This window comes from Anastrepha obliqua, chromosome 2 (genome assembly GCF_027943255.1).
Source record: "Anastrepha obliqua isolate idAnaObli1 chromosome 2, idAnaObli1_1.0, whole genome shotgun sequence".
Classification (NCBI taxonomy): Eukaryota; Metazoa; Arthropoda; class Insecta; order Diptera; family Tephritidae; genus Anastrepha; species Anastrepha obliqua.
In genome coordinates, this window is record NC_072893.1 from 37,360,682 (window position 1) to 37,370,109 (window position 9,428).

A 9,428-nucleotide genomic window follows, 5' to 3' on the forward strand; every position below is an offset into this window, starting at 1 on the left:
AAGTTTTGACCTTTTATTTGTATATTTCGTAATTTGAATTATTTTTTTATAAACCACTCTGATTTTTGAGAATTTTTCTCGGACGCGATCATGCGCATTTTCTCTTTTTAATGCCTACCGTACATTTTTTTATGTGGAAGAAAACAGGCAACATCGCCAGGAGAAATAATTGCCAAAAATCCACACTATTTTTGAGCTACTTTAAACTTGCACTTTATTATATCAGAATTCATTGATCTATAAAATAGCATAACCCACATTATTCTAAAAATTCTCAGGAAAAAATTTTAAATATTGAAGGAAATTTTATATAAATTTTACTGTAGTATGAATTATATTGAAAAATAATAATAATAATGGAAATTACAAAATAAATAGTCAGAACTTACATTGCACATCGCATTATTTCATTTTCAACTTTTTGTCTTTTACGAGCCCATTGAGGAAAAGTGATATTCATATGCCTGATACAACTTTAAATCCGTTACAGCTCTGAGCTCAATCTTCAAATTTATTTTCGTTTAAGATAGAATAACTTAAGGGGGCAGATACCTGTAAACGGTCATATTTTCCCTGATTTTCATTAAAATTATTTAAAGTGAAGAAGTCAATATATTTTTTTCAAAATTGGCATACAGATAAAATAATAAAGATTTTTTTGTTTTTATTTTAATCATTTAAAATGGCGGATGTGAACTCACTTCTTACAGGAAGGTCGCAGAGGGCCTTCTCAATCGGCGGGCATTGTAGCATTGGCACAAGTGACTTGAATGCAAAAAATGAAAAATTTTTTTGTTTATTAATGTCATAGTTTCTATATGAATTAAAATCAAATGAATGTTGTTGTATGAATTAAAAAAAAAAATCGCGGAATAAAATGCTTCAAAAAATTAAATGAATTTTGGGGCGAATTTTCCTACTATTTTTACTTCGAAAAACTTATTTTTTTATTTTATTTTTATTTTAATATCATAAAAAAGATTATGTGCAAAATTTCATGGAGATCGGTCAATAGCTTTTCGAGTTATCGTGTACGCTTTACCTCTCCCAGTGGTCAGACGCGAAGAATAGAGCCGTCACGGTTGATGATCTATAAGATAAGAAATACTCAAATTTACATTTTAAAATTTTTTTTGGCGTATTCACCCTGTATAACTCATGAAAAATGCAACATCACGTTTGCCGAAAATAAGTTGTTCTTTCACTTTGTTTCTTAATTGATATGAAAAACGCTGGCAAGCAATATTCAGTACATTTACGAGCCCCAAACATAGCGGCTGAATAGCTTAAGTGCGGTAATAAAAAAGCGATTTGTTTTCAAAGTTTTCTACTTAATTGAGTAGTAAATATTGTCATAGTTAAAAATATCTGTTGCTTAAAGAATTGCAATTGAAAAATGGCTAAAATTGCTTTCGAGTTACTTACACTGGAAAATGAGGTTTTTACAGCATATCTCTTCTGGTCAGCGATTTTGGTGTTGAAAATGTTGTTTTTGGCGCCGCTGACAGGATTTTACCGCGTCAAGACGCAGGTTTGTATAAATAGTACTTCACTTTATGTACAGGTTGGTTGAATAGTAAAAAAGCGGAAAATAAAAAATTGTGAATTTTCAAATGAAATTAATTTATAGAATTTTCTCCAAGTTTAAAGTTACTCTTATTCCAAAGACTCTTCAATTTATTTATGATCCTCATCTTTTTCTCATCTTCACAAATTCAGTAGCGAAAAATCTGCTTGCATTTTGACTTTATGATGGGAGTGGTAATACTAGGCTACAGATTATTGAAGATTATTGGATTAACAACAATTTATCCATTTTCTACGTAAGAAGTCCGCAAATTATTATTATTTATTTTTTGTTTTTTTTGTAGAATAAAGAAAAGAGGTCCTTCATAAACATTTTCGCTTCAGTTTTTTTTTTCATTATAACTAAACAGTTCTAAGATGCTATTTACAAATTAAAAAAATTAAAAATTAAAATATTAAAAATTAATTATTTATTTTACTTTAAAATTTTATTTTAATTTTATTTTAATAATTTTTAATTTTTTTATTATAATTTTTATTTGTTTTTCATTAAAAATAAGATTTTTTTTTACCATTTTGTTGTCCAAAATTTTTTTTTATTTTTATACTATCAAACAAATTTTTTTATTACCATTTTTTTCAATACGGAAGTGTTCAATGTATTTTGTTAAGATATATAAGAAACCGATTTTCAAAAATGTTTCCAAAAACAACAAGAAGTAGGTAGCGAACTTGAAACACGGAATCTGTGACCTGAGGTATTCGAAATTTGTCTTTTTAATCTTAAGCCGTTAATCTTAAAACCTAATGGAAAAAAGTAACTGCGTAGATTTTGGGATTCAGCGACAGATTTTACATGGAAATTGGTTAGTCTGGTTCTAGGTTTTTTGGCTATAAATTCATATAAACAGAATTTTAACATTTTCTGAGCATATGTCATGGGTCAGAAGAAGAAATATATACTGCGGATCGGGTAAAATCTCATATTTAAGAATTTCGAAGAAAGTCTTCTTTGCGACATGAGGCTCATCATTTTCATACTGGAATATAATTTTGTTGTGTACCTCTTGATGTTTTAGACATTATTCCTTCAGTGTTCCGCTCAATTTTACATTACTTGCATTACTCGATTTTAAAAGTTGATAATATTTATGTACGGCCGCCGTAACCGAATGGGTTGGTGCGTGATTACCATTTGGAATTCAGAGGGAACGTACGTTCGAGTGTCGGTCAAAGACCAAAATGAAGAAAAAGTTTTTTCTAATAGCGGTCACTTCTCGGCGGGCAATGGCAAACCTACATTTCTGCCATGAAAAAGCACCTCATAAAAAATATCTGCTGTTCGGAGTCGGCTTAAAACTGTAGGTTCCTTCATTTGTGGAATAACATCAAGACACACGCTTCAAATAGGAGGAGGAGCTCGGCCAAATACCGAAAAAACGTATTACATATGTATTCATATAATATTTATGTACTTTATATACCCCACCGGGAATGTTTCACTAAATACAGAGCATACTTTTAACGCCGCCACTATGTATGTGGTTTGGCCATCGAAGAGCATGTCCGGATTGTCCGGCTTTTGAGGCATTCATATCACTCACAACCCGTTCCTTCACTAATTTCTATCGCATCGACCAACCTCGACCGTAGTTCTCTTCAAATGGGGGCGGAAAATCAAATAGTGAGAATTTGGTACAAATGCTGTCAGTATTGGCCATGAATAAATTTATGACGATATACAAATTCACCAATGCGATATTATGGTTATATTCATAGATGTCCAAGCTTTTTGGAAATTTAAATAAAATTGCCAAACTATTAAAACATTTAAACTAAATTGACAAACTTCGACGAAAATTGGTAAGTTTTAAAATAGCACTAATAACCTTGCACACTTTTTCCCTATAAAAAAGCATTTCGTGAATGCATTATCAGCAATGACTTAAAATTTACATGAAATTGAATGGTTTTCAAAACTGCATATCCGTAAAATGACTAAAATACTCCATTAAATTTTTTTTAGTTTTGATAAAATTCTTGTTATCTGTTTAAGTTCTTTAGATACTTTGATTAGCCTGAAATATGAACTGCATGCTGCTAATTTGCTGCAAGAGTATCATAATCCAAAAACCCAAAATGTCGAGGAAACAGCTTTCAAGTCGTGTGACAGAGTTCAGCACTTGAGCGATAGTCGTTTCATTTTCAAATAAATTAACACAGCGAAAGCAAGCACTTGAGTACTTTGCAAGCGTTGTACGATATTTAGTGGCAGTCACTGTATAAGCATATGCATATGCATGTAAGCTTCACAACCACTTATGCGCTCCCTATCTTTCTCACTCGCTCTCTCTTCTCTTATATGTGTATGTATGTGTGTCTCTAACACTTATTATAGTTTTTCTCTCAATTTGCATTGCAAAGCTTTCATTATACTAAAATAATAAATCTGTCGTTTTTTTCTGGAACATAAATAGCTGTAAATGTTTATAAATATTAATACATTTGCTTATTCTATAGATTCTATTATCGCTGACAAGTAATTTAAATCTATTTAAATTTTCCATTAAAATTAATACGACAATTAGTTTAAACTTTTTTGCTGGCCAATAATTATTCGCACACTCACCATTTATATTTGTGACGTATTTACGTTGCCTATTTATCGTTTCGTACATACATACACCTAGAGTTGGGTTTCGGGAATTTCCCGACGGGAATTCTCGAGAAATTCTCGATATTTTTCCATCCCGAATCTCGAGAATTGAAATTTTTAGCATTTCGGGAAATCCCGAATCTCGAGAATGTTTCAAGATTTCTCGAGAAATCCATTTTTTTTTTAATTTTTGTTGTCAAATATTAAGAGAAAAAACAATTCTTTCAAAAGTAAAAGAATACACATACATATGATTAATACCTGGAAACACCAAATTGTAACGGCCATTATGTTACAAAGAATCGCACACTACATACTGTTTCGCAGAATCACATACAATTCACACCATAGTTTCAATTGCTATGCGAAAAGCCACAACAGTATAACTGTTCCATTTGCTTGTTTGTTTGTTTTTTTTTTTTGCTTTAGGGTGACTACAGAGTAAATGCTAGATGCATTGCTATGCTATGTCGAAGGAAAGCACTGTAACATCAAGCTAATGAAGTTTAGTTTTATGTGTTTCTTATATGTAGCAGCAGTTAAGCAATTAGAAATGCTTTGAAAATAGTCAAGCAATTTCAATTTGTTCGCAGACTGCACAGACGACGTTTGTAAATTTATTTTTTGTAGTGAGCGGGTGCATTTCATTTTGTGGTACCTGATTAAGTATAAATTATACACCGTATAATAAAATATTTTGTGGTCCAAATATTACTTATTTTTAAGTTTTGAATCGACGTATCGTTGACTGTGAGTACCGGTTAGTTACTTCCTTTAAAAACAAAATTTAAAACAAATTTTGAATTTTTAGCATTAAAAATCATGAGTTCAGAATACGAATACGACCAAGTGTGGCAGCTTTTCAAGCGATTTGACGACGAAGCAATGAAATGAAATTCAATAAAATCATTAAATGCAAGTCATCGTCAATATCTGGACTTCACTGTCACATGGAGAGGATACACAACATGAAGCGAAGGGAACATGAGGCTTCAAAAGAACAGCCACCAGCCAAGAAGACCCGAACTCTTCACAACTTTTTCAATACTTCTTCCTCGCCTGAATCGCTTGAACAAATTGTTGCAAAATTGGCTGCAGAAGATGGAATTCCAATAAACGCGATAACAAAAAGTGAGTTCATTCGTAATAGTATCAGCCGCTTAGGATTTCATCTTCCAAAGTGTCACAAAGCTGTTCTGGGTTTGGTTATGAAGTACTGCACGAAAATAAAAAGCGATTTGAAGATCAAAATTGAAAATTTTAAATCTGCACAGCGTAAGTTCAGCTTGAGCATCGACGAGTGGACAAGCGTGCGAAACCGACGTTACATGAACATCCATATATATTATGACGATGGACAATCTGACAACCTTGGCCTGGTTCGCATTCAGGAATCATGTCCCGCTGAAAAAGTATATGAGCTCGTAAATGCAAAGCTTTCAGATTTCAATATAAAACTACAGTCCGACATCGTGGCTATTACAAGTGATGGTGCCAGTGTCATGATCAAATTTGGGAGACTATCACCAGCGCATCAACAGATTTGCTACAATCACGGCATACATTTGGCGGTCATGGAGGTAATGTACCAGAAACGAAAAGTCGCAGTCAGGATATACGATAGTGACGTAAGCGATGGAGAAGATTCGGTTGATAGAGGCTCCGATGAAAATGAAAACAATGCAGCCAGTACTTCATTTTCCGAGATTAATGCGGAAAACGCTTCCGATGACGAGGACGACAATATCGTATTTGTTGCTGACAAGACGGTCACTATAAAGTCTGCATTTGAAATCGTAAAAAAGGTTCGCAAGATAGTTTTGAAATTCAAGAACTCGCCTGTACGGGATGCCATCTTGCAGAATTATATTAAAGAGGTCGAGAAGAAAGAGCTTTTCTTGCTGTTGGATTGCAAAACACGTTGGAATAGCCTGGAAACTATGCTGGCCAGATACATTTGCATCAGCAAGCATGTTCGTAAGGCGCTCGACACTCTTAATTTAAATTTTATGGCCACTACTGACGCAGAAGAAAAGTATTGCGAGGATATCATAAATGCTCTTAAACCTATACGTGTTGATGTAGAAGCACTTAGTCGCCAAAATGTGAACTTACTTGCTGCGGATTCTATTCTCAAATTTTTGTTCACAAAATTGGAGAATCAGCACACCGAATTGGGCAATGAATTCTTATCCAGCCTAAAAAAAAACTTAACAGCTCGTAGATCTAGCCGTTTGTTATCGGCCTTTAAATATTTACACGATCCAGTTAACAGCTCTAGTGACAAATCTGAATTTTTCCACACCTGTTCTAAAACAGAATTGATAAAAAAAGTCGAAAACTACTTGGTTCGTCTATTTTCTACGAGCATTCAAGAAGACCAAGCAGTGTCTAGTTCTGACGACGATGACGTATTTGCAACCAACAACGTCGATGAAGAAGATATGGCGAAACAGCTTGAAAAATACGTTCAGCAATGCTCAAAACCGAAAGCAGACATTGCGCAACATGCGGCGAACCAGATGTTTTCGTCGCTTAGAAACGAGCTAAAACTATATGAAAAAACTGGAGAGAAAACACAAAATGTTGAAAAACTGATCGGGGTTTTTAACACTGTTAAGCCAACATCGACTCAAAATGAGAGGAATTTTTCTACAGCGGGTAATTTTGTGTCCAAAAAGCGTACGCGATTGTCAGACGAAGCCATTGACAGTCTGTGTTTTTTAAAACACCATTTTGGGAAATAATGTTTACAATCACTTTTTTCCCCTATTTTAGTAAGTATAATCTTGAATTATTTTTGTTTTGAATTTTTTTGTAATTATTTTTGTTTCACTTTTTTGTTTGCAATAATTGAAATAGTAATATTTTCAAATATTTTTTTATGTAATTTATACTTTAATAAAAATAAATAAAAATAATATTTTATGAAATTCATTGCTCTTACACTGGTTTTAGATTTTTTTTTTAATTTTTTGGAATTTTTCCCGAATTTTCGAGAATTCTCGAGAAATCTCAAAAATTATTTTCGGGAAATCCCGCATCTCGAGAATTGAAATTTTCGTTATTTCGGGAAATCCCGATTCTCGAGATTGGGATTTTCTCGGGAAATACCCATCTCTACATACACCTATGCAGAAATTATTAGGCCGGCAATTATTTGTACTCACATGCGTGTTTACACATATATTCCTATTTGTTTCTCATTCCGTAACCTTTCAAATCTTTGTTTTATACCAACCAGATAATGTCGGAAAGTTTACTACTGAATTTTACTTATTGCAAGTCATGCCACTTTATGGCACTATGACGAGAATATAACAAATTATTCAAATACTGATAGACAGCTTTGTTGCATGGTGGTCAATAGGCTTGGCACAGTGGGTACACTTCGTCCGCTGTTTCAACGCATTTGACAACGTCAGGTGTATGCCGTCATAGCCTAGACAGACGACGGCGTTGATTCTGATATGTGAACAGCTGGTTTGCTTAAAGTACGTCCCCATATGCATTAATTACCAATAAATCCACAAAATCCACCCGTTCACATTTGGCAGATTACCTGCAAAATTGACAATCAACTATCAATGCTGTTATGAAAGGTTTTCTTTCATAGAAACTATTTGGGTGAAATATTTCGGTGTTTTTGGTTTGTTTAATTATTATTAACGATATGAAGAAAGGACAAGGGACCAAAGGACCATAATAGAACCTAACAAACATTTTATTAGAATTATGTCTGCAAACCTGTTTTCTTTGCCGGCATCCATTTTACTAAATTTTTATTTTAACGTTTTTCTTTACACGTGTAAAAATAATGATCTATTACACAGAAAACGGCCACGGTAGTCTAGCGTAACAACTAGCGCACTAGTCTGCCATCCCAGAAGTTGTGGGTTCGAATCCCACGTAAAGCATGGTCCTCGCACTTTTCCAAACAAAACAAAAAAAAAAAAACAAAAACTTCATTCTTCAACCCCAAAAAAGCTTATCTTTCCAATCCTTATCCCAGTACAAAAGATATCGCATTACTTGCATTGTGGCTGCTGAAACCAAACAAAAAAAACAAGGACACTTTGCATCAATGGCGCCAGCAAAAGGAAGCGGGCAATCGTGGTAATACCGCAGACACACCAAAATTTTGCGAAGTCCTCAACCATCTGTGTGATCCTTCTGACAAAAAAATGTGAAACACAGATGCCGCTCTAAACAGTTAGAAGGCGTTGCTTCTAAGCAACGACAGGTGCACATTCCCGCCACTTAAGACTGGTAGCGGCCGGCTAATCACCTACACTTCCAGAAAGAAAAAATTGATTAATTAAACTAGCGCAAGACTGAGCCTTGTCGAGGCCCTGTTATGTTTGTATGTTTAAATGAACTATATATTATATGTATGTGTGTAGGTAGCTAGCGGTTCTCTCTTAATTATATCAAATTTTTAAATTTCTCTCAGTCGGAATAGCTTAAGGCCAAACTTTTGTAAAACTTAAGAAAGCGTTTATAAAATAAGCTCTTCAACCAATATAAGAGTTGTAAAGCTGCGGCCGATGATGAAAATAGGCAATAATTTACACAAAGTAACGTACACACATTGCATACATACATACATATGTTTTTATAGTATTTTTTTTGCGCTCTGAAGCAGATGAGCTACTCAGATATTTACCCACAAATAAACAGGGTTGTGTTTGTTTTGTGAAATATTTTGATGAGTTCAATATAAGAAAGGTCTTGTGAAATTCTCATTTGTTTATAAAGGGTGATCAATTTAGAGGTAGCGGATTTTAAATTGCAATAAACCAACGAATATTCAAATTGATTGGACACTTTTTAGTATGTTTGTGTAGAACCATTCATGACATTTAATTTTTAAAGATAATACTTTCAAATGTTGGCCACAACTTTGCCGTTGTTACATTACATTTTTTATTGCGTTTAAAAATAATTTAATATATTTAATAATAATTTCATTGATTTTCAATAAAATTAAAATGCATTCTTTAACAAAGTCCATAAGACCCAAAGTTCCGAACTTTCTACAAAATTCATAAATATTTAATTTTTTTTAAGAATATTTGGAAAGCTTTTTAGCATACAGTTTCGTGCTCACTCAATTTCAATATAATAAAGTGAATAATTGGAGTGCCTCGAAATCACGATCTGGACAATTTTTTTTTTGTCTACGATGTGGTACTTTTTATGTGGAAGAAAATGCACAATACTTTTAATAAAAAAAAATTATTGT